General features: G+C 42.6%; 1 protein-coding gene across 4 annotated transcripts in view; it reads right to left on the reverse strand.

Annotated features, from left to right (window-relative positions):
• Positions 1-25673, reverse strand: part of GPR45 (G protein-coupled receptor 45) — a 78365-nt gene extending 52692 nt beyond the window's left edge. For all 4 annotated transcript variants that reach the window (XR_005061771.2, XR_012132372.1, XM_037020047.2 and 1 more), the window contains exons 1-2: positions 25500-25673; positions 25050-25322 (exon numbers count right to left, since the gene is read on the reverse strand). The gene's annotated coding sequence lies outside the window, so the exon portion shown is untranslated. The remainder of the gene's footprint in view (positions 1-25049; positions 25323-25499) is intronic.
• Between the last annotated feature and the right edge of the window lie 628 nt (positions 25674-26301).

The raw sequence follows: 26301 nt of genomic DNA on the forward strand, positions 1-26301 counted from the left end.
ATGATATTCAAGATCCTCGATCTCCAACATGGTCCCCTTATGGACCGGAAAAGTCTTGCAAAATAGTAACCAACTTTTTCAAAGCTTTTCCTAGAGTCTTTCCTGCCTGCACTGATTGGTCCATTATTCAAACATGCAAACAAAAGAAGGATGAATCTATGGCCAACTTTAAAGATGTCTGGAAGCTCTCTTCCTATGACATTCTGGATTCCATGTGATAAATGATGCTACCCAACCTGCTCTAGCTGCCCTCTTTGTAAAGGGATTATCCCCTGTGATTAGCAGATTGACTAAAAGGCATAAGATAGAATGGGAAGTCATGAGTCTGACCAAACTTATGACCATGACTGAATTCTTTGAAAGGATCTTGAAACAAGACCATAAACAAAGTCTGCCAAGTTATTACCCGTACATCTGCAGCAGCTCCAAGGCCAGGAAGCTAAAGCAACACCTGGGCCTCCCCATTGCCCCCTCCTAGGGGTCCATCATCAAAAGACTGGCCCAGGAAAAAGTGTCTCACCTGTAGTCTACTAGGACACTGGCAAGCACATTGTCCTGAAAGGTTTTGTGCAAACTCTTCAACATCAACTTGAGTGACCCCATATCTACCTTCAAACAAGGGTCTGCAGATGGGCCCCTCCCAGGGTTGATGGGACTCTAAGCGATTTTCTGGTAAGCTGCCACCAGTCATTTCCTTAAACGACCAGGGAGGAAACTGGAATTTAAAGGAATGAGAACCTTGCCAAATTCTGGTGGAACTACATTGGACTACACTCTCTATTTTAAACCCCACTCAGAGCCCGCAGAAGACAGAATCCTGGGAAAACTGGCAGAAGCTGGCTAAGGGTGAGAATTCTTAGCAGAGTCAGCTCTTTCAGATCTCTGTTTGCAGTACCCAGTAGAGAGAGAAAAATAAAATTCCATGCTGTCTCTTCCTTTCCAAATTGGGGCCCATTGGTTATTGATCCTTTCTCTCCCAGGGACAGCGGTTGCTTTCTTGCTTGACACATGTTGTGCCCTGAGAACTTGGCTCGGCTTTCTGTCTGCCTGGGACATGCAGGTTGTCAGTTCTTGCACATACAGACAGCTCAACAACTAGGCACGGGTGCAAAAATATGGCCAGACAGAAATATAGGTGGCACTCCATTTGTAGCTGGAGTCCCACCATTTGACAGGTGAATTTGTCTTAAGTATTTCTTTCTTTTGGCTGTTTTTGTGAGTGGCTCTGGCTCTTGGGAAGGTAGTATCCTTTGCACCCTCTTTGGGGTGTTGTCCCCTAAAGGAAAGTGGCCTTGCCAAAAACAACCCATTTTTTGCTAGTATAACTTCCTTGTCCTGCTCCCTTCTGCCTACAAAAGTCTTTGATTCATGAATTGTTGAATAAAGCCAATAAGATCTTTAAAATTTACTTAGTTGAATTTTGGCTTTAACACTGGAACTTTAAAAAAAAAAAAGACACCAATCTTGGCTGCCAAACTTCATTAAGAGTGAGGAGAACAAGCCATGAAAAATCTCTGCTAAGAATATGTTTTTCCAAAATGAAGACTAGAAACTTTCCCTCTTCCTGGAAGCCCCAGGCAACTCAGCCTTGTGGGAAGAGGGAGGTGGCCCTCTGCCCTCCCCAACGTGAGCTCCCTGGGTGGGTCAGCAACTTTCTGTTCTGTGGGCAGAAGAACAGCAAGGATGGGAGGCTTACGCCTTTTGGGAGTCAGCTTTCTCCACAGGGAAAAAAATGGAGAAGTTTGTGATAAAAAAGAAGGAAGTGCCTCATATCTCTTCGGTGAACTGAACAGGATTCCAATTATCCTCATTGCCCTTGAGCTCCACAGTGTGGTCTCTTTACACTTCCTCATAAATCCTTTACCTCTGCAAAGTTCGTCCCAAATATGTTGCCATTGCCCTTTGCCCTTGCACGGGGTGGAAATAGCTCCTAGAGGCAGCCACTCCATTTACTTCCTGCCCCGGCGAAACGAAAGAGGAAAAAAACCTACGCTGGCAAACACGCCATGTGCTGCCTCTGTGTCGTCTCTGATTTGGGACTTGATGAAGAGGAGATTATACTGGAGTAGATGAGGCAAAAAGTCTTATTTCCTGGATGCAGGTCAAGGTCAGCTGTGATGTCCTCTCTGGGAGGCACGCTGGGCTCAGGGACGCACCAGGAGCAAGACCCAGGGAACCCGTCCAGGGGCGCCTGGAATGCAGGCATTAGGACACTGACTAGTGCGGGCACCATAGCTCACCCCAAATGGCCCGAATATCTGGGGACAATTTGGAACCAAGTCATGGAAGACAAAGCAAACTATAAATCAGACCAAGCCTCTGGGACAAACCGGTGTTTAATCCCTCACCACTATCAGCTCTGTCCTCAAGGCCCACACATTGTTTGATGGAGGAATAAAGGAATAAAGAAGACAGTATCTTGTTTAAGAAAAAATTGCCTTTCTGTTCACAACATCTTGGTTGTCTTGTCTACCACTAGTCTGTTATTTAAACTAGTACTCAGCTAGCAAATAACTCCACCCCTCCATCCACAACAAATGGTGGGAGGGAGGGGGAGGCTTACTTGTCGAGCATGTGCTATTCGGTTTACAAATGCTGCTTCATTTAACCTTACAGCAGCCCTGTGAGGCATCTTTCATTACAACCCTCTTTTACAGATGAGCAACTGGAGTCTAAAACTGGTTACATAACTGTGCAAAATCACACAGAGAGAAAGGGGGCTGCCCAGCAAGGATTCAAATCCAGGTCAATCTGAGTTCAAAACCCTGCTCTCTCTAGAATGTCATGCATGACTTTTCAGTCCTGCCCCAGCAGGACCAGAAAGACTAAGAAGTTTGGGATGCTCTGCAGCTAAAATCAAATGATTTATAATGATGGCCTTTTTTCAGTTTGCACAAAAAATTGACAGAATTTTCCGAATTTCTCGTTTTCTCTTATTATTTCCTAAGCTTTGTTGTCTGCTTCTCCTTATCTGATAGTGACATTAGCAGAGTCCTAAAAGGAATGAAAAATCACAAAAAGATAATTAACAACTATTCATGCTTCATTTGGTAGCTTTTTTTAAATTATGGAATGAATGTTCCCAATTTTGATTTTACATCGAACTTGTGTCCCAAGAGCCTTGGGGGTTCACGGGAGGGTTACATGCAGGAAGATCATTGAAAAAGGTATGTGGAGGGGATGTCCTGGGGAGTTGACAAAAATAAAAGTGTGGGCTGTCCATCTGAGGCAGAACATCAGGATGAATCCAGCTGCCTATTAGCAAGGACACCCCAGGGGCAAGGAAATTAATTTCCTCTTCAGAAGTAGCTAGCTATGTTCCTTCCTCACCTCCACCAAGAAGCTTGTCTGTACTGGTTTCAGGCAACAGAAACAGGCTTTGGTCACTCAGTATATCACTGGTTTCCCACACAAGACATGTCCCTTTCATTAAAGAGGGAGGGAAATGAGGCCACTGCCTGAGAGCTACAGAAGTGTCGTTATGCTGCAGACAATTATATAAAAGCCAGGTCCCACTGAGAAGCAACCTCCCAGGGCAATAAGGAAGGAAAGAAATACAGAGCTTTTGAAAACAGTCAGGCTGGAGACTCTGCAGCCCTGCTGAGAAGCCAATTTCTTCCTTCCCACAGCCATTTATTCAGTTACTACTTTTTTACTTACTCAATGCTTTTTTGGCCCCCACTCTGTGCTGTGCAGTACTTTGCAAGGCCCCAAGATGAAGAGAAATTTCCTGCCATCAGGAAGTTTGTAGTCTGGTAGGCAACTAGAGGGGCAAAGAGAATTTATCAAACACTGTGCACCTTGTCTCTGCTAGGTGGGCAAAGGGTGCTGGGCGGGGGCCACGGAAGAATGTGTGTCACATGGAGAAAAGATGTATCTCCACAGTGTAGTCATGCCCCAGAGTCTCCAGATTTCACACAAGCAACACGAGAAAACATAGATTGGACTTCATCACAATTAAAAACTTTTGTGTATCAAAGGACACTATTAACAAAATGAAAATACTTGCAAAGCATATATCAAACAAGAAATTAATATCTAGAATATACAAAGAACTCCTACAACTCACAACTCACAACTCACAACTCACAGCAAAAATAAACAGTCTAATTCAAATATGGACAAAGGACTTGAATAGACATTTCTCTAAAGATATACACATGGCCAATAAGCATAGGAAAAATGCTTAACATCACTGATCATTGGGACATGCAAATCAGAAACCAAAATGAGACACTACCTAGCACCCATGAAAATGGCTCTACTATAAAAAAAAATCCCACAAAAACCAGAAAATAACAAAAGTTAGGCAGAATGCAGAGAAACTGGAATGCTTGTACACTGTTGGTAAGATGTAAAATGGTGGAGCCACTGTGGAAAGCAGTATGGTGCGTACACATAGAACTACCATATGATCTAGCAGTTCTGCTGTGGGTCAATACCCAGAAGAACAGAAAGCAGAAACTCAAACGGATATTTATACACCCATGTTCATGGAACCATTAGGCAAAAGGTAGAAGGAACTCAAGCGTCCATCAATTAATGAATGGATAAAGAAAATGCAGTCCATCCAAACAACGGACTATTACTCAGCCTTAAAAAGGACGGCAATTCTGACACATGCTACAACATGGATGAACCTGGAGGGCTCTATGCTAAGTGAAATAGGTCAGTCACAAAAGGCCAAATACTGTATGATTCTACTTATTCAAGTACCTGGAATAGTTAAATTCGCAAAGACAGAAAGTAGAATGGTGGTTTCCCAGGGTTGCTGAGAGGGGAGCTAGTGTTTAATGGGGACAGAGTTTCAGTCTGAGAAGATGAAATTGTCTGGAGCTAATGGTGGAGACAGGTGCACAAAAATGTGAATGCACTTAATGCCACTGAACAGTGGACTTCAAAATCGTTAGACTGGTACATTTTGTGCTTTACCACAATTCTTAAAAGAAAAAAAACAATAATAAAAATAAGAATCTCCAAGTCAGTGATAGTGTCCCTCTTGGTCGTTTTACCCTCTTCCACAACAGACAGCACAGTATGTTTTGTCATTCAAACAAAGGCAAACACATTCTGTGTGAGAAATGGTATTCATTTGTCTTCATCCATCCACAATCATTTAAGCATTTTCTGAGTACCTCCTATGTGCTGGGTGCTTTGGTGAACAAAAACACAGAAGTCCCTGCACTCCTGTAGATCAGTCTAAAAACTAAGGTTGCCTCAGTAGGAAACGGATGGCACACTCAAATTAGGGAAATCTGAGGAGGGGTTACTAAAAGGATTTTTCACAAAGATACGGACAGATGTAGAGGAACCACATGGGACTAGTTCAGAAGCACAGGCTAGTAACAGTGGAGATGTAATCACCTACAGGCTGAATGGGAGCTGGGAACTCAGGAGAGAAACTGCATTTGGTGGAGGGACAACAGCAGCCCAAAGTTACCCTACAGTCACCCGAGGCCACCCATGTTAGCCCAAGGCTACCCCACAGTCAGCAAAGGGTCACCCCACTGGGAGTAGATGCTTAACCTCACTCTTCTCCCACTGCCATCCCTGTTCGTTCCTTAGGGGTCACACCCAAGCAGATGACAGAATGCAGAAGGGCCCTCTGAGGCCAAACAATTCAGCAGGTAGAAAATGGCTGGGGGTACCTAGGTGGGTAGACAAAAGGATGTTCAGCACCCTGAAGAAAACATCAGGTTGGTGACTACCTGGACCTCAGCTCCAGGAAGCTGAGTCAAGGCCAGGCAGTCTTCCAGGAAGCAGAAAATGCCAGTCCAAGGGTATCTGGGAATTTTCCTGGCTTCAAGCCATCACAGGAAATCTGGCTCAGCTATTTCTGGCTTCAGATTTGACGGAGACCAAGGCAATTTTAGTACTAACCTGAGCAGGTAGTGTTAGATGGTTCCCAGTATCCTGAACCAAAGTTCGTCCTAACCCAGTGCCCAGACCACAGCAAGGCTGGATTCATGTTCAGCTAATATTAACTTCTTACCCCATCCACTGTGAGTGGGGCACTCTTCCCCACCCCACGTGCTGTCACCTGCCATGCAAGAGGATTTTAGCAGATCTGAGCCAGCAGAGGTTTGAAGGATGCCCTTGGGATCTGCCTTGAGATGTGTCTGTGTAACTGTAACCCTCAATCTGGGCCCTCAAAAGAACCTAGGTGGGGCTGATCCACACCCCAAAATGATCTGATTAAGAATATTTACTTTATGTTGTTCTGCTAAGGAAATGAGACCCAGAGCTTAAGTGGCTTATCTAACACAATGTAGCTAATTAATTGCAGATCTAGTTGTAGAATCCAGTTGTTCTGATGGGCAATCCAATACTTTGAAAACCCTTGCTTTCTCTGGTAAAATGAAAGTACTCCAGGAAACTCTGTTAATAGCAGTTCTGCCCCAGTGACAACCTAGAGGCCACATTCATCCTGCCAGTATTTCTTCCTCTACTTGCTACCTCATAAATATCTTTCTTCTCTCCTTTTTCCTCAACTCTGTCCCTTGGCAACCACACCAGGACCTGCAGCTCAATGTAGCCTCATCTCAGGTTCACATGCTTTCAAAATTCAGACCAGTATTGTAATGTGTGTTCGGTCTCCATCCCGTTATCACACCAGCTTCTCCAATTCAATGCATTCCCAAATTCTACCTTCTTCCCCAGTTTTTCCCCAGACTTTTATATTTCTTTAAAATACTATTTTCCCTTTTTTCATTTTTAAAATAATCATGTATAGATTCACAAGAAGTTACAAACATAGTAAAATAAGTCCTTTGTACCTTTGACAGTTTCCACAATGGTTACAACTTCCATTATTGACAGAAAAGTATCAAAACCAGGAGACTGACATGGATAGTGTGTTTATAGTTGTGTCATTTTACCACACTTAGATTCAAACTACCAGTCCCACAAGCAATATACAGAACTTTTTGAAAAACACAAGATCTGCCCCATCCTATTCCTGTGTAATCATGCCCACCTTTCTCCCTCTACCCATCCCTAATCCTGGCAACCACTAACGTGTTCTCCATTTCTATAATTTTGGTGAGAAGCGGAATGACACATTATGTTATCTTCAGAGATTGGCTTTTTATGTGTTCAGAATACAAGTCAATCAGAACAACGCCCATGGGATCCATCCAACTTGTTTCCTGTGTCATTGGTTCATTTCTTTTCATTGCTGAGTAGTATTCCATGGTATGTATGTACAACAGCATATTAAACTACTCATCTACGGTAAGATATTTTGTTTTCAGTTTTTGACTGTTACAAATAAAGGCACTAAGAAACAATAGGTGTACAGGTTTTTCTGTGGACGTGTTTTCATCACTGTGAGATAAATGCCCAAGTGAGGATACTGGGATGCATGGTAAGCATGATTAGTTCTTTGCTTTTTGTTTTTCTTTCAGTTTATTGAGATATAACTGACATACAGGACTGTTTAAGTTTAAGACATACAGTATAATGATGACTTACTTATATTGTGAAATGATTATCACAATAATTTCAGTCAATATCCATTACCTCACATGAATACAAAAACAAAACAAAAACAAAACAAAAAAAATGTTTTTTTTTCTTGTGATGAGAACTTCCGGGGTTTATCTTCTTAGCAGCTTTCCAATATACCCTACAGCAGTGTTAGCTATTGTTATCATGTTGTACATCCCTAGAACTCATTTACCTTATAGCTGGAAATTTAAAGCTTGAATTTTATAGCTTTTGACCACCTTCCTCCAATTCTCCCCTTATCCCTCACCTCTAGTAATCAAAAATCTCATTTCTTTTATCTGTTTGGGTTTTTTTTTTTGTTTGTTTTTTACGATTCCATTTACAAGTGAGATCATACGGTTTTTTGTCCTCTGAGTTATTTCACTTATGTTTAGTTTTTAAAGAAACCGCAAAATTCTAAGGTGGCTGTAACATTTTACACTCCCATCAGCAATGTATGATACAGTTTCTCTGCCTCTAACCAATACTGGTAATATCAATATATTATATTTATCTGTTTCAATAAGTGTGTGGTACTCTGTCACCAGGGTCTTAATTTGCTTTTCTCTAATGGTTGATGATGCTGAATGCTTTCATGTGTTTATCTGCCATAAATATATCCTCTTCACTGAAATGTTCCTTTTTGTAGTTTATTTTCTAATACTTTTTTTACACTGTTGCATTTTGAGAGATTTTATGTATCCTACACGAGACCTTTGTCAGATGTGTGGATGCAAATATTTTCTTCTATAGCTTTTCCTTTCAACTTTTTAACAGGGTCTTTTGCAAGAGCAAACTTTAAAATTTTTCTTGTAGTCCACCTTATTGATTTTCTCCTTTCATAAATTGTACTTTTGGTATCATGTCAAAGAACTCTTCACCAAGCCCTCCTATGTTTTCTTCTGAGTTTTATAGTTTTGTTTTACATTGAAATCCATGATCCATATTGAGTTAATTGTTGTATAAGGTATGAAGTTTAAGCCAAGATTCTTTTTTCCTAACCTGTGGATATCCAATTGCTCAAGCACCATTTGTTGAAAAACTATCCTTCCACTGAATTGCTTCTGAATCTTTGTCAAAAATCAGTGCTGTATAGGGGCACTTTTTGGGTTTTCCATTCTGTACCACTGATCTGTGTGTCCATTATTCCACCAATGCCACACATGCTTGAACAGCCACTCCTATATAATAATCATGAAATGGTTTATATGAACTCCTCCCATTGTATATACATATATTTTAATTGTTTTAGTTATTTTAGTTCCTTTGCCTTTCCTTATAAATTTTAGAATAATTCTGCCTATATCCACACACAAAAAAAATCTTTCTGGATTTTGACAGAAATTGTAGTAAGCAGACAGATTAACTTGGAAAAAACTGACATCTTTCCCAAGTTGAGTATTCCAATCCATGAATACAGTATGTGTCTCCATTTATTCAGATTTTCTTTCATCAGTGTTCTGAAGTTTTTTGCATATAAATCTTGTACATGGTATTTCATTTACTGACTATAAGTGGTATTGTATTTTTAATTTGTAGTTTTCAAGTGTTCATTGCTACTGTATAAAAATAAAAATGAATTTTGCTAGTTAGTCCTTTACTTTGTGATGTCACTTATAAGTTCTAGGCGAGATTTTGGAGATTTGGGGAGATTTTCTGTGAAGAAAACGATGTCATCTGAAAATAAGGACAATTTTATTTCTTCCTTTATGTTCTTTGTTCCTTGTATTCCACTTTTTTGTCTTATCACATTGGATAGAACTCTCAGTACACACTGTGTTGAACAGGACTGGTTATCTTTGTTCCTAGTCTCAGGGAGAAACCATTCAGTCTTTCACCATTAAGTCTGATGTTTGCTATAGCGTTTTTGCAGCTGTCTCTAGCAAGTTAAGGAAGTTCCTTTCTACTGCTTAATAAGCCCCAGTTAATCTTGATGTATAAATTCTTTCTCTATATTGCTGATCCTATTTGCTAAAACTTCATCAAGGAATTTTGTACCTATATTCACAGTGTTTAGTTTTCCTTTCATGCACTGTTGTTTTCTGATCTTGATATCAGGGTAATAACAATTGCATTAAAAAAAATGGGAAGTGTTCTCTCCTCTTCAATTTCTGGAAGACTTGGGTAGAATTGGTGTTAATTCTTTAAATACTTGGTAGAATTCCAGTGAAACATTTTGGTCTAAAGATTTTAAATTAGGAGTTTAATTTCCTTAATGGTTATAGGGCTATTCAAATGATATATTTCATAGTGTGGCAGTTGCAGTAATTTGCACTTTTTAAGGAATCGATCTATTTCATCTGAATTGTCAGATTTATGTGTATAGAGTTTGTTCCTAGTATTCTCATTATCATTTTGATGTCTGCGGGATCTGTAGTGATATGCCATTCCATTCCTCATATTAGAATCTACATCTTGTCTTTTTTTGTCAGTCTTGCTAGAGATTAGCCAATTTTTAAAATGTTTTTGAAGGACCACCTTTTTGTTTCATTGATTTTCTCTATTCTTTTTCTGTTTTCAAATTCACAGGTTTCTGACTTTGTTTTTATCATTTTCTTCCTGCTGCTTTCTTTGGGTTTATTTTGCTCTTCTTTTTTTAGTTTCTTGAGATGGGGCCTTAGATTATTGTTTGAGGCTTCTTTTCTAATGTAATCATTTAATGTTATAAATTTCCCTCTTTAGCTGTATCCCACAAAGTTTGATATATTTTCATTTTTATTAAGTTCAATGTGCTTTTTAATTTCCTTTGAGACATACTCTTCAACTCATGAGTTATTTACAAGTGTGTTGTTTAGTTTCAAAGTGTCTAGAACTTTTCCTGTTATCTTTCTTTTACTAATTTCTGGTTTGATTCCATTGCGGTCAGAGAACACACTATTATTTCAATTCCTTTAAACTTGAGGTTTGTTTTAGGATCTCATCTAACTTGGTATATATTCCATGGATGCTTGAGAGGAATATATATTCAGCTGCTGTTTGATGGAGTATCTGTACATGTTGATGAGATCCTACTGGTTGGTGGTATTGAGTTCTTCTGTTCTTAATGATTTTTCTAGTTGATTTTTCCATTAGGAGAGGTACTGAAGCCTTTACTTGTAGGTTTGTTTATTTCTCCTTCTATAAACTTTGTTCAGTTCTATCAGTTTTTGCTTTACACTTATACACTGTTTGATGCATACACATTTAGGATTAGTACATCTTCTTGTATTAACCTTTTTATCATGATGTAATGTCCCTCCTCCTTCCCCGATAATTTTCTTTGCTCTGAGCTCTACTATACCTGATACTAATCAAACTATTGCTTTTGAAAATTAATATTAGCATGGCACAAGAACAGAGCCATAGACCAGTGGAACAGAATAGAGACTACAGACATTAACCCAAACATATATGGCCGATTAATATACGATAAAGGAGCCATGGACATACAATGGGGAAATGACAGTCTCTTCAACAGATGGTGCTGGCAAAACTGGACAGCTACATGTAAGAGAATGAAACTGGATCACTGTCTAACCCATACACAAAAGTAAACTCCAAATGGATCAAAGACCTGAATGTAAGTCATGAAACCACAAAACTCTTAGAAAAAACATAGGCAAAAATCTCATGAACATAAACATGAGTGACTTCTTCATGAACTTATCTCCCCCGGCAAGGGAAACAAAGGCAAAAATGAACAAGTGGGACTATATCAAGCTAAAAAGCTTCTGTACAGCAAAGGACACCATCAATAGAACAAAAAGGTATCCTACAGTATGGGAGAACATATTCATAAATGACAGATCCCATAAAGGATTGACATCCAAAATATATAAAGAGCTCACATGCCTCAACAAACAAAAAGCAAATAATCCAATTGAAAAATGGGCAGAGGAGCTGAAGACAGTTCTCTAAAGAAGAAATCCAGATGGCCAACAGGCACATGAAAAGATTCTCCACATCACTAATCATCAGAGAAATGCAAATTAAAACCACAATGAGATATCACCTCAGACCAGTAAGGATTGCCATCATTGAAAAGACAAACAACAACAAATGTTGGCAAGGTTGTGGAGAAAGGGGAACCCTCCTACACTGCTGGTGGGAATGTAAATTAGTTTAACCATTGTGGAAAGCAGTATGAAGGTTCCTCAGAATGCTCAAAATAGAAATACCATTTGACCCAGGAATTCCACTTCTAGGAATTTACCCTAAGAATGCAGCAGCCCAGTTTGAAAAAGACAGATGCACCCCTATGTTTATTGCTGCACTATTTACAATAGCCAAGATACGGAAGCAACCTAAATGTTCATCAGTAGATGAATGGATAAAGAAGATGTGGTACATATACACAACAGAATATTATTCAGCCAAAAGAAAAAAACAGATCCTACCATTTGCAACAACAAGGATGGAGCTAGAGGGTATTATGCTCAGTGAAATAAGCCAGGCGGAGAAAGACAAGTACCAAATGATTTCACTCATATGTGGAGTATAAGAACAAAGGAAAACTGAAGGAACAAAACAGCAGCAGAATCACAGAACCCAAGAATGGACTAATAGTTACCAAAGGGAAAGGGACTGGGGAGGACGGGTGGGAAGGGAGGGATAAGGGTGGGAAAAAAGAAAGGGGGCATTACGATTAACATGTATAGTGTGTATAGTGTGTGGGGGGCATGGGGAGGGCTGTGCAACACAGAGAAGACAAGTAGTGCTTTTACAGCATCTTACTACGCAGATGGACAGTGACTGTGAAGGGGTATGTGGGGGGGACTTGGTGAAGGGGGGAGCCTAGTAAATATAATGATCTTCATGTAATTGTAGATTAATGATACCAAAAAAAAAATTAGTATTAGCATGGTATAGCTTTTCTCATCATTTTCCTACCAACCTACCTGTTACACTTTAAGTAAGCAGAAATGAATCATGTTTTTAAATTCATTCCACCAATCTTTTGTTTTTTTAGACCATACACATCTAATTATTATTGATACATTAGAAATTAAACTCTGCCATTTTGCTTTTTGTTTTCTGTTTTTTCTGTTGTTTCTCTGTTCCTGTTTTGTTTTTCCTTCCTGTGGGTCATTTGAATCCTTTTAGAATTCCATTTTGATTTATCCATAGTGCTTTTTAATGCACCTCTTTATATACATTTTTAGTGGTTTCCACAAATTATATATATATATATATATATATATATATAACACATCACGTGTAGATATTATACTATATATACATACATATATATACATGTAGTGCAATATCTACAGCATAAGCATGTTCTATATATAAAACACTTTACTGGTATTGACATTTTAACAGTTTAAGTATTGAAACTTACCTTATTTTCTGTGTCTTCACCCTCCCCCTCTTAATACAGCTGCTTAATATTCTAAATTCTTTGAGAACCAAATTAGATCATGTTATAATTTTTGTTTCTACCATGAAAAACAATTTAGTTTTTTGTTTACTATGTTCTCTTTTCTCTCATGGTCTCTGATTTCTCCTTTTTCATTTCCTTTCATTTAGACAGCTTCTTTTAGCCATTATTTACGGTAGTTCTATATTTCATTCTTTTAGGGTACCTTCACAAATTCTCTGAGTTTTCCTTCAATAATGTCTTTATTTCCCCTTTACTACTGCAGTATTTTCACTGGATATAGAATTCTAGGTTGATAGTTTTTTCTTTCAATATTTGAAAAATGTTGTGTCACTTCCTTCTGGTTTCATGGTTTCTGATGAGAAATCTGTTATCATTCAAATTGTTTTTCTCTTACTGCTAAGGAACCATTTTTTTCTAGCTGCTTTAAGATTTTTTTCTGTGTGGTTTTCACAAGTTTAACTCCAGTGGTTCTTGGTGTGTATTTCTCTGGGTTTTTCTTGTTTGGGGTATGCTCAGCTTCTTAACTCTATAGGTTTATATCTTTTGTTAAAGGTAGGAAATTTTTACCCATTATATCTGAGTACTTTTTCAGCCCTGCCTTTCTTTTCCTCTCCTCCTAGAACGCCAATGACATGAATGTCATATATATTTTTACACAGTCCTGCAGGCCTCAAAGCTTCTATTCTCTTTTTCCAGTCTATGTTCTCTGTTATTCAGATTGGTCGTTACTACTTCTCTGTCTTCAAGTTTACCAATTCTTTCCTCTCTCTCCTACATTCTGTTGTTAATCTCATCTATTGAGATTTTTCTTTACTTATTGTTTCAGTTCTAAAATTTGTTCTTTTTCTTTAAATCTTATTTTTCTCACTGAGATTTTCTTTTTCATTTGTGTCAAGTGTGTTCATAATTGCTCAAAGCATTTTTATGATGATTGGTTTAAAATCCTTATCAGGTAACTCTAACATATGTAACACCTTGCTGTTGGCATCTGTTGCTTGAATTTTTTCATTCAAGCTGATATATTCCTGATTCTTTGCGTGATGAGCAATTTTTGTTTGTAACTTAGAGATTTTGAGTATTATGTTATAAGACTCTGGGATACAGAAGCAAGAAAAATTCCAAGGAACTCATCACCCTGTAATTCTTCAAGTCCTGAGGTCCCTAGTGGTTCTTCCTCCTTCTCTCCATTTTTCAGTTTTCTTGTGTTTGCTTTATATGTAATGTCTAGGGATTTTTACCTCTACTTCATAGGAAGGATAAGAATGATTACTTTTATTGTATCTTCCTGGAATCAGAAACCCATATTTAATTGAATCATCTTTCTTCTTTTAGGAGTCATATCTGGCTCTTTGATTTTCCTCTACTTCTATTACTGGGGCAATATTTGAAGGTTCCATCTCCTTAATATTCCCTGAGTTCAAAATCTGCTCCTTCCATGTTCCATGCCTTTGTCTTATTCAGAAACTCATTATCTGTTGCTTGAATTACCTACATATCTTCTTATCTAGTCTCTAAACTGACAGCCTCTCCCTTTCTTCCAGTCTCTTCTGTTCTACATATTGTGGCCAGTTTTATTTCCTTAGGAATAAATCTTTATCTTTCCTTTCTCTTTCTCCATAACTTTGAATAGCTCATCACTGCCTACTTAGTAAGATTCAAACTTCTTAGCTTGGGAGTCAAAGCCACCACCAAAATGGCTCAGCTTTCCATTGACAGTCTTACCATCTTCTGCTTTCACATACAATCCGGTGCTGCAGTGAAAATGCATCCTGCTAGATCCCAGACACACACCGAGCAGTTTGATCCTGGGCCTTCACTCATCTGCTCCTCTGCTTGGAGGGCCCCTCCTCACCTACTTGGGGCAGGAACCACTGCCTCAAGGAAACCTCCCTGAGCACCCAAGTCAGAACCAGTACCTCTCCCCATCAACAACCACAGCCATTTTCTTACATTGTTCTGTAAACAGGCTCTCCATTCAATCTGCAGCTACAAGCCTCCTTGTGCTCCTTGCAGGGCCTTTCCTCTTCCACAGTATCAGCCTTTCTTGGCTCAGTGGTCAAGGAGAAGAGGACGTCCATCAGTGGATGGCAAGGCAGGAGCTGGCTTCATCAGGAAGCAGGAGGTATGGCACTGAAGGAGTTGTCTTACTTTTAGAAAATGTGTCCATTTCAGGAGATTTTGTTCTGCCCTGGGCCTCTCTGGAGGTACAGGGAAGGAAACTTCAGAGACACATGCACTATGCTTGCCTTGAAGTCAATTTGGGAGACCTCCCTACAGCAAAGTTCTCCTGCCCTTCATGAGATCTACCTACCCTGCCTGTACCATGGACAGTTCACCCCCTTGGGTACAGATGCTTTCTCTGTGAGGTGGGTATTGGTAGCATGAGTGAGCGAGGAGAGAAGCTGCTGGATTTAAGTCTCATCTCTGCTGTTCATGAGCTGTGTAAACTCTGGACAAGTTACTTAACTTCTTTGCATCTCAGATTCCTCATCTGCAGAATGGGGATAATTACAGAACCTAGTGGCACACTCTTACTGCTTGAGGGGCACAGTCTTGAACTAAAGGTGCAGATGAAAGCCCAGGCCAGCCCCATAAAGTATCCCTCACTGATGAGTGCCATGTAGGGCTGATGCAGCCTGCACCCTCCCATTCACTGACTCTTCCTAAACTGAGATTCAAAACCTCAGGCTGTCTTCTCTCATTTTGGAGGGTTGGCCTTTTGTTGTTTGTGTGGAATACGGGCAATGTGAGCATGGAAATAAAAATCTTGGCTTGTATTTCTTGGGCTATGATCATCAATAAAATAGGGCAAAAGAGAGCTATAATCTAATGTAGTATATTACTGTAATTAGTGCTTCATGCACAGAGTTCTCTCCCGCCCTCCCTCCAAAATAATGAAACAGTTTAACATAAACAGTAGTGACTTTATCCTCCATCATGTGGTGTTCTGTGATTGGGTAATTATGGTAACAGCATACAGTTAATGGATGCTGAGCTCAGAATGTAAGAGAAATGGGATGAGAAAAGGCACACGAAGGAGTAGAACCATGGAGCTGCCGAACTGGGAGGACCTGGCAACTGTGTGCCCCACACTCCCATTTAAGAAAGGGGTGGCTGAGACTCAGAGGGCTGAATGACCAGCAATGCCAGATGCTTATACAGAATGGAGTCAGAACTAGAACCTAGGTTCCTCCTCTCTCCTGTTCAATAAGCTTTTCGACCAACATCTTCTCTCTGGAAAATGACATAAGGCAGAATATTCTAGAAGGTTTTCTGTGTGGCAAGTAGCCTTTGTTCACTGAAACTGCTGAGATAGAGAACAATGTTTGGTGACTTGAGCTGCTGTCTGTCATTCATTGTTTGTGGACTCCAAGAGGCAGAGCCATTGCGTGTCACAGCAATTGGTAGTAAACATTTGAGACATTTTTTGTTTCATCCATTTTGTTCCTTTGATACAACAGACGGGAAATATCAGCAAGTACACAAATTGAGATTTTGTTGAACTTACTCTGGATGAGGTTGTTTATTTCAGTTAGATTTTATTTCTGCTATTACTATTTAAAGCATCAGGTAAATAATAAAGTCCCTCATAAGAATGTCTACATTTCTTAGTCCTGAACTACGTGGGAGAAACACAGGCAGTCGACGGTTTTTGTATTGAAGGCACAGGGGTTTCCTAAGGAAACAAGTCCCTCATGGGACAACCGGAAAATGGACTCCAGCCTACACAGCAGACACGTAACACAGGTTCATACTGACACAAACGTGCACCACTCTCCCCACCGCCGATGTCTGAACAAATATGGTCACAGCCACAGCCACCCACATGACCCCCCCTACTCATCTCCTCCTTCCTACAGAAAAGGAGAGATGAGCCCCTGGAGGCAGGAGCTGCTCATCTTCCCATGACTCTTGTCCTCTGTCCCTCAATCCCGGAAAAGCCACACCCAGGGGCTGGGCCAGTGATTCCTCCTTCTGATTCTGTCTAGCGACCATCCAACAAAACATGCACCCTGCCACTGCAAGGAGCCCAGCCCAGCCTGACGAGGGGTCACAGCAACTCCCATTCTGCCTACAAGGGGAACATGCACCACTCTGGAAAGAGCAAAGTCAGTCCCTGAGGTCACAGGCGGTCCCTTGACAAGCAGGAGGACCGCCGTGGAAACATTCCCCACAGAACTAAGATTTATGCCATTACAGCCACAGAGAGATGCCACTAAGTGACAAACTTCTCATCAGAGATAATGCTCCCTATGTTCCGGCTCCAATTCCAACCCACCCCGAGCCTTGAAAGGCAGTGGGGACTCAAATGTCTTGATCAACAGTCAAAGTCAGATTTCAAAAAGGGATTAGAAGAATGTCAAGATGGCAGCTCAGACCAGGGACATACCCATGGAAGACCCTTTTTCGTGGCACCTCTGCCTTCTCGGGAGGACCATCAGTGGAAGGGCCCACTGGTATGCGGCCCAGGGCAGGAGGCAGATGCCATCAGTGACCCTGGCAACATGACGCGCCATGGCCGTATGTGTCACTAGAGCATGTTCCCGTCACAAAGTGCTTTCCCAGCCAACTTTTGACATGAACATCTCCACAAGGTGACTGCCTAGAGGCCGCAGGTATGTCTTCATCACTTATGAGCGAACTGGAGCCCAGGGAGAACAGCGCATGGTCAGAAAGAGAGCAGAAGAGACTCGATGACTGCATGCTAAGTTACTTGAAGTCCACTCTGTTCCAGACACCTGATAAGTCTTACATATTCAGTTTCATTGTCTGTAAAATAGGGCTAATAATGGTGCCCCCCACATAGGGTGGGGAGAAACATTGACATGGAGCCTGGTACATGGAAACTCTTCAGTTTAAGTATCAGTGGATCCCTACAATAACCTTACAAGTGTCTATTATACTTTCCATCTTACAAATAAGGACACTGAGGCACAGAAGGGAATAGAACTCAGCCAGCCAGCATGTTAAGCGGCCTTATTTGGCCTCCAACACAGATCTGCCTGACTCCAAAACCCGCACTCTTCCCATTCACGAGCATGCTTACCCCAGAGCTTGGCTTACCCGTTTCCAAGTCCTCTGCACTTTCCTTGCTCCACTCAGCCTGGTTTGAGACAGTCTCCTACAGAAACTGTTGTGACCTGGTTTGACTAGCAAACACAAAGCTTCCACTCAGAAGATACGTAACAATGTCATCAACCAAAACTCCAAGCACCCTGTTTCATAAAAACTTTGATAACAGCAGCAAAGAAGCTCTCATCAAAGTCCCCAGTGGGGCTAAGCAGTTTTCAAGCAGAATTGAGTGTCTGAGGCCAACAGCACGGAAGTCAAAAGATGTTCTCATCAGTATCTAAAAATTTCAAAACTCCCTTTTCTTTATTATATAATTTCCATTTCAGTAATTTTTCTGTAAAAAGTGAAGATAAAAAAAGATAATTGAACAAAATCTTTCTTATTTCTATGTCTTCTTGCATGTAGTAGGCATTCCATAAATGCTTGTAAAATGCATGACTGAACTGATTATGAATGAATGCATCTATTTTCTTGTAACGAATTGACTCAAAGAGCCAGTTTTTCAGGGACTAAAAACTGCATCCCTGAGAGGTTGCTAAGTCCCCAGTAATGCTTGGGCTAAAAAGCCAACTGTTTTTATATGTTAGATGTCCCTGATGCAAAGATGTCCCCCAAGACTGTGGTGGGAGGCTCATGGGGTGTGTCTGCACGGTGAGAGCTCACACCTGCTTTGTAAGTATTCAGTGTGAGCTCAAATAGCTGACACTTAGGCTAGCATCCATAGCACACACAGGGAAACACCTTCCTTTGGGTGTTGTGTTCATTATATGCCATTTGCTGGGGACTGGCCAGTTCTGATTCCATTTTCACCATCTGATGATTCTTCCAAAGAATCACCATGTACACACCTGAACGGGAGCCGTGGCTCTGTGGCCTCCTCCCTCCTTACCTGTAAAAGTGGCAATGGGAGTACCTACCGAACAGAGTCCCTGTGCACAGAAAACGTTTGTGAAAGCACTTTGTAAACAATGAAGAGAAGCCGGTCTATCTCGAAGGATCATTATCACCAACAAAAGGGCAGGAAAGCTAGTTCATGGTGCCACTGGATTGCCCTTGGCTTGGAAAGAATAATAGCTTGTGATATATTCTCAACAGCCAGGAACTTTGGATGACTTTTATGCACCCTGTTCTCAGATACATGAAGCTGGAGTTGCCCCGTACTTGACCATTCATGTGCCTGCCACCTTTGCCATTTTGCCATAGCTGCATCTCACCCTTACATCAAATTTAAGTTACCTTTATTTCTGTACATGTTCATCTTGTTTTAATCAATAAATCACCTGCTTGGCATGCTGTGACATGTGCTTCCATGACGTGTATGGGAAACACTGTGTTAAGCCAAAAGTCACTGTATTCCGAATCCAGATAGGAGCAGTCGTTTCCCCCAAAAAAGGTGCCTGCCAAAACCTTGTGTGTGCTGGCACATAGACTGACCTGGATGTCCCCAAAGCTGAGCAGTCCTGGCATATTCAAAAACAACCCCAAACTACAATGCATTATCTAATCACATAGAATAAAAATTATTTCCATTCCCATGGCTCTTTATGTTTTAACACCACCGTCCTGGTCATCATACAATCTGGCCCTGACCACACAAGTGCAGCAAGTGGGCTGACACCCTTCCTTTCACACAGGGGGCTCACAGATGTTAGAGGGTTTGTGCAAGACCACATTGGAAATAAGGGGCAGTACCAATGGAAACTCCAAGTCTTCAGCTCATTTAGCTGCACCCTCTTCAGGCAGGGCAGTATTTTTTAAATGACTGGCTTTCCCTCTTCAGGCAAACACAGCTCTAGTGCCAACTTTTTATCCATCCACTTGTCTACCTACGTCTCCATTCATCAGCTTGTCTAACTACTGATCCACTGATCCATCCATCCATCCACCCATCTATCCATCCCACCCATCCATCCATCCCACCCATCCATCCCACCCATCTATCCATCCCACACATCCATCCATCCACCAATCCACCCACCCACGCACCTGTCCATCCATCCATCCACCAGTCCACCCACCCACCCACCTGTCCATCCATTCACCCAACTATCCATCCCACCCATCCATCCATATACCAGTCCACCCACCCACCCACCTGTTCATCCATTCACCCAACTGTCCATCCCACCCATTCATCCATATACCAGTCCACCCACCCACACACCTGTCCATCCATCCCACCCATCCATCCACCCATCCGCTCAATATTTGAGGAACTTCTTTGTGCTTGTTGCTATGCAGAGCACTGGAACTACTCACTAGTTTTATTCTTCTAAAAAGAGAAGTTTTCATTTAGGACAGGGATGGCAATAGGAGTACTATCTGTATCAGTTTCTTCTTATTTGAAAACCTACCATAGATTTTAGATAGCAAAACATAGTAATATGCTCTAATTCTTCCCATCAAAGGAAATGAAATACTTAGGAGTCTGGCAACAAAAGAATCAGGGAAGACCGTGCTACTGAGTCCTCTCCCTCTGAAGTACATCGGAAGTACAATAATTAGGGTTGTATTGTGGGATCACTTTGGATGAAAAGGGTACACTTCCAGTTACTTCTCATGAGTAACAAGTTCAAATAAATAGAAATATACCCTGATGGTCTTGGAACTTTTGGAAGAGCTAATTTAGCATTGAGGTGTTTTCTCAGACTGCCATTCAGAGTTGAGATTCACTTATATTCATGACTGCACTTTGCTTGGGTATTTTAATTCCTCGATTTCAGACTTAAAGGCAGTGAACTTATTATCAATGATGCAGGTGGCCTAACATAATGAGCCCCCATAAAAGGACATGTTTCAAGGTAGATCAAAAACAAAACTTCAAAAAACATACAGAACAGAGTAAAAGAAAATATGAATCCATTCTCAACTGGCATATGAAGGAAAGGAAAAAAACTCAAACATGCAGAAGAAAATAAGACATCTGAAATATCTGAAAAAAAAAAAACTTTAACACTCCTGTTAACATTTTTAAGTTTCCCCAAGCATGCTGTAAAGTCAGCAGAACTACCAGGTCTCCCAGTCACCAATGACCTCCTTGTCAATCAGAGCAAGAGCAATGATTCCCAAACTTCAGTGTACATTGCAGCCACCTGGAAGGCTGGTTATAGCATGGACTGCTGAGCCCCACTCTCAGAGTTTCAGATTCAGATTAAATTTCAGATTCAGTAGGTCTGGGGTGGAATCCAAGAATTTGCATTTCTAAATTCTTAGGGGAATGCTGCTTTTCCTGGTGGTCCAGGAAACCCCATTTTGAGAAGCACCAAAATAGGCCATCTTCAGTGCCCATCTCACACGACTTCTCAGCTGCCTCTGACCCAAGGAACCACTCCTAAGACCTCTGCAGGCCACACTTGTCCTGCTTTCCCTGCCATCTCTCCTCTTCTCCTGTGAAGTCTCCTAGTGTTCCTCAGGACTTTATCTGTGACTTCCGTTCTTCCACTGAAACCTTGCTGAGCAACCTCATTCGCCCTGAAGCCTCCAGTCACCTAGGCTGCAGCTCCAGCCTGATCTAATGTGACCTTCACAAGGGCATAGTTTGCTGTCTTGTTCACAGTTGCATCTCAACTGCCCAGAGCAAGCCTGGTGTAGAAATGGCCCAGTAAGTATTTGTTACAACTTCCTAGGAGATATTTCCACCTAAATGTTCCACAAAATAACTGGCACCTGAAATCATATGCATTCAGGAAGAAAAATATCACAGAATGATATTATATAAACTACATGCTTTCCCTGTACTCCCAATGGTACTGAGGTAGGACAGGGACATGGGACAGGCATCATGATTAACTTCTTCTGCCTATGATCTTCTGCTGAGATATAGTCTAGTAAGAACAGGAGGGACTCCATATTAAGGCTAAGATTCCATTTGAAAAACCAGGGAGTTAGGAGGTAAGATTCCTAACATATTTTATGGTAATTAGCCAACAACTGATCTAATCTTAAGGCAGGGCAAGGGTATGTTCCCGCTGCTTGGGGGTAACTGCTATCTTGGAGAAGAACAGGACCAATAAATTCCTTGTGTTCAGTTTGTCTTACAGACTATCAAGAGGATGGATGTGGGTAATGACATGATGTCTCTCACTGGAGATGGACATCATGAGACCACAGGTCAGCCTGTGCTGCCTTGGCCTTTTACCCCGTTCCTGAAATCCTTAAAAGACATGAATCCTAAGCCTTTATGTAAGCCTCCTCTTTGAGGCTGCCCACACTCCCCTTTCTTCAAGTGTGTACTTTGCCTTAAATAAAACCTTCTTGCTGCCAAACTTACTGTGTTTTGTCTCTGTGCTCTTCAAAGTCTCTCAGGAGGTTAACAGGAGACCCCTTTCCCAATGGGAAGCATCTTTGTTACTTCACTACTTCATTCAATTTTCTAGATTTAAGACAAGTTTTCACTTTGCCTGTTCTACTTCAGACGAGTAGGGAAGGGCTACTAAGACCTCTGATTAGGGCCTGCAAGTTCTCATTGCCTGGGTAACCCGGAAGGACAGCAGCTGTGTAATCATGCTCTTTAGTAGCCTTCCCAAAAATCTTTCTTAGCTTGGGAAGTTCTCAGAACATAGTATCACTCCATCCAGTGTTCTGCAGCTCCCTAGATCCTGGGGTGGTGGGGCTTAGTTCCCATGCTGTGCAGATTCAAGCAGACAGTGGGCGCCAGGTGACCCTGGCTTCAAGAGTTGGTAAGGGATCTGCCCTATGCTGAGCAGGATTTCAATTAACTTCCCTTTTCTCATTCTGTTCTTCTTTGCGCTCTACTGCTTGATCCGCTGCTGCCATTCACTACCACTCGCACTTTAATGAATTCCTTCCTTACCCACACTCATCTGACCTGCTAGAGAATTCTTTCTTGATCAGAGTCAAGAACCCTCTCCTGTCCTGGTTAAGGTCTCACCTAGTGCACAGGGAAAGACATCCCCAGATGCAGCTGCCTGTCAACAGTACCATCTTCCACTCATTTTGTAAGATCAAAGAAACCTAAGGGTCATCCTTGACTTCTCACCTGTCAGACACCAAGGTGTGCGGATTTTGCCTTCTAAATCTCTCTCATGTACATCCATTCCTCTCCATTCCCACTGCCACCACCTACTCTGAACACCTGTATCTCACCTGGATGCCCACTGTAGCCTCCCCTCCACACCGCAGTCAGTTGCGGGGTCTCATCCTGCCACGCCCATGATTAAAGCCTGTCTATGGCTTCTCCTGCCCCTTAGAGCAAAGCCTGGCCCCTCACCATAGCCTTAGTCTTTCCAATTGGGTCCTTACTGCCCCTCCAACTGTATTTCACTCTTCTTCCCAAGCCCTGTACTCCAACCGCCGCAACTCATTTTTGCTACCCTAACCCTCCATACTCTTACTCCTGCGCCATGATTCATGGCGTTCCTTTTTTCCTGGTGTACTCTTCCTTTTCCTCTTACTCCAAGTTCAGCTAATACCGTGTACTCATTTTCAGTTCCTAACTAACGAATTCACATCCTCCAAGTCTTCTCTTTCTCCCTCAAAAACCAAACTAAAACACCCCCCAAACTGGGAGACAGCCTGCCTTAAGTTACTATAATCCACTGTATCTGCAAATAAGTATTAGCCCTGCTTATTTAACTATTTGCCTTATTTGCCTCTCCAGGGGAAGGCTCATGTGTACACAGTGCTGGGCCCAGGGCCTGGACTCAGTCACCCTGGCTGAAAGAATAGGCCAACTGGATTGAAGGGGAGGAAACAAAATAAATTATTTTTCTGTGTTGACAGCAGAGTAGCACTTGGGTCTTGGAAGGGGCGTGATGCTCTGGGACAGTGGAAATATTCTGTATCTTGTTCTAGGTGGAGGTTATATGGTAAAAATTCTTTTTGTGTGTGTGCACATTTTGTAAATCATACATCAATAGAAAGAAATGAATTATTTTAAAATTATAATGTATTTCATATGGGGATCTAAAAATTCACATGGGCTAATAAAGTCACGTGGGACATAATAACAGAATTCAATACTAACCACAGGCACAAAAGTTCCTTAAGATGCTACTTCCCAAAGATCCAGAATCAAAAATATGCTAAAGTAATTCTTCATGTCATTTTTCTAAAATGTGACTGTGGTAGACTACTGTGCCTTACTTAAATCTGAGGTCCTGAAATACTCTTAGGAAAAGAAATGACCTCAAAGTCATTCTCCATAGAATCACATGCTATAAGAAATGCATTTCACAAACTAGAGAGAGTTGAGTTAATGGCATATAATTATATTTCAACGAATGCGTTGGGTCCACATTTTTAATATTATCGCCTCCCTCCTTCTCCAAGTAGGAACAGGACATAGGGGGAACCATACCATGTGGGTTTCCTTCATAGCTCTAATTAAAAGGATTCCTGCTCTACTGACTTCTGGGGGAGAAAATTTTCCAAGCATGTCAAGAAACTGAGGATTGCCTAGTTTTCTTTTTTAGACTAGAATGTGAAACTGGAAGCTTAAGATCGATTTTTCTAACCAGCAGGCAAAATTTACCTGCAGTTTAAGGAGGGTTTAGGAGCTTGCTTTCTGTAAGCTGCTCTTCATCGTAAGAGCTGTCCGCTGGGTTTACTAACAATCCCTCCGGCCATGGATGCGCGTTTGTTCTGCATGCACCCAGCAGTCCCTCAGACCAGGTAAATGCCCATTCTGAAACACAGCAACCAAAACAGTTTTCAGCTAGGGTGAAAATCACCCAGAGGACACTACGTGCGTCCAAAATAATGAGATCTGCAGAACCGGACCACCACAAGGCCACATTCTACGCTTCAGATCAAAGTCACACCCCTCAGCCCTCCTGGGTAGTTGTTCTTGGAGAGTGCCTGTTTTGCTTCCAATCGTAGTATTATTTTAGCCAGTTTCATTTTCCTTATGTCTCTATTTGCTCAGAAATCAAAGGAGAGGTAAACCTAAAGCTCTGTTTATCTAATGTAGAGAAGATATTACTTCATCATCATTATAACCAAGTGAGAGAAAAATTATTTTAAATATATAAAACAGTCACAAGTACCAGATTAGAAAAACTGAAAGTCTGACTGTGAGGAATGAAGCATCACTGTGCCCCCTTTTCTGATGGGAAAACTGAGGCGGCAAGATGTCTGAATGTCCCACAGCAGATGTACTTACTCCTAATTTGGGGCACTCTGTCGCTTTTTCAAAGTATTACCCGTGGAGAGGAAATGATCTGAGAAAGTTGGCGTTGCACTGGGAAATGAGAGCGGAAGGCAGGCCGGGGGGAGCCAGGATGGGCGACGGTCAGTGATGGTGGTGAAGGCGGCGGTGATGGTGGTGGCGGTGGTGGTGGTGGAGACCGAGATGGGCATGGGGGGGACGCGCGCCGGCTCCTCTCCGTCTCTCCATCACTGCCTGTCCTCTCTGCCTCCTCCGTCCCCGCGTGGCCTGTGCCCGGAGAAACAGCGCCCACAGGGTTTAAACCCACGCCGCACCTCCGCGAGCGCGAGGCTGCGGCGCCCGGCCAGCCGGCAGCCTCCCAAGCGCGGCGCCCGCGCCCCTCGCAGGGCGCGCACCCCAGGCCCCGCCGCGCCCCCGGGCCGCGTCCGGCCGCCGGTCACTTACGCCTGCTCTGGGCCCCGCTGCCGGCGGCCGGAGACAAAGGCTGCGCGGCCACGGCGCCGCCGGCTGCTCGGAGCCGCGCTGCCCGGCGCCGGAGAGGCTGGGGGCGGGGAGCGGGCAGAGCCACGGGCGGCAGCCGCGCGGCCGAGTGCTCCGCCCCGGCCCGCCGGCCGCCCCGGGCGCGTCCTCCCCGCGTGCTCGCCCGCGGACCTCCCCAGGGCCAGGGACCGCCCCCGGGGGCGGGGAAGAGGAGGAGGGAGGGCCGGGCGGGAGCCGCGCGTGTGCGTGTGCGCGCGCGTGTTCCCCCTTAACCGGGATCCTCTCCCCCTCCCCGCGTCCCCCTGCGGCAACCCCGTGGAGATGCTAGGCCCCGCCTCACCTGTACCGCGCTGCACGCCCTCCCACCCGGCCGTACTCGCTCGCCTCTCCTCCGCGCCGGCCACCCATTTTACAAAGAACAAAATTGAGACCTGGAGGGAAGGTCAAGTGCCACAGGCGCAGGGCTAGTGAGAGGCGAGCCGGGAGGACAAACGCCCGGATCGTGCATCCTGTAAGAGTGGGACCAACACCTTACTGTTTCCCTCTCCTGGGCCAGGTGCGGTGTGTAGGGTCAAGGTTGGACCTCGGGGACAAGCCTCGGGCCCCTCCATGGGCCCGCAGGGAGGCTTCCCTTTCTGGGGAAAGTAGCACGTCTGCTTGGCTCAGTCATTTGCATCTTGTTAGGAATAGTAGCTTTGATTTATTTTTGTGGAATTTTAAAAAATCACAAGTAGAGAAAGTGTGTAACGAACGCACAAGTGCTCAG

The sequence above is a fragment of the Manis javanica genome, chromosome 1, assembly GCF_040802235.1.
Source record: "Manis javanica isolate MJ-LG chromosome 1, MJ_LKY, whole genome shotgun sequence".
NCBI lineage: Eukaryota > Metazoa > Chordata > Mammalia > Pholidota > Manidae > Manis > Manis javanica.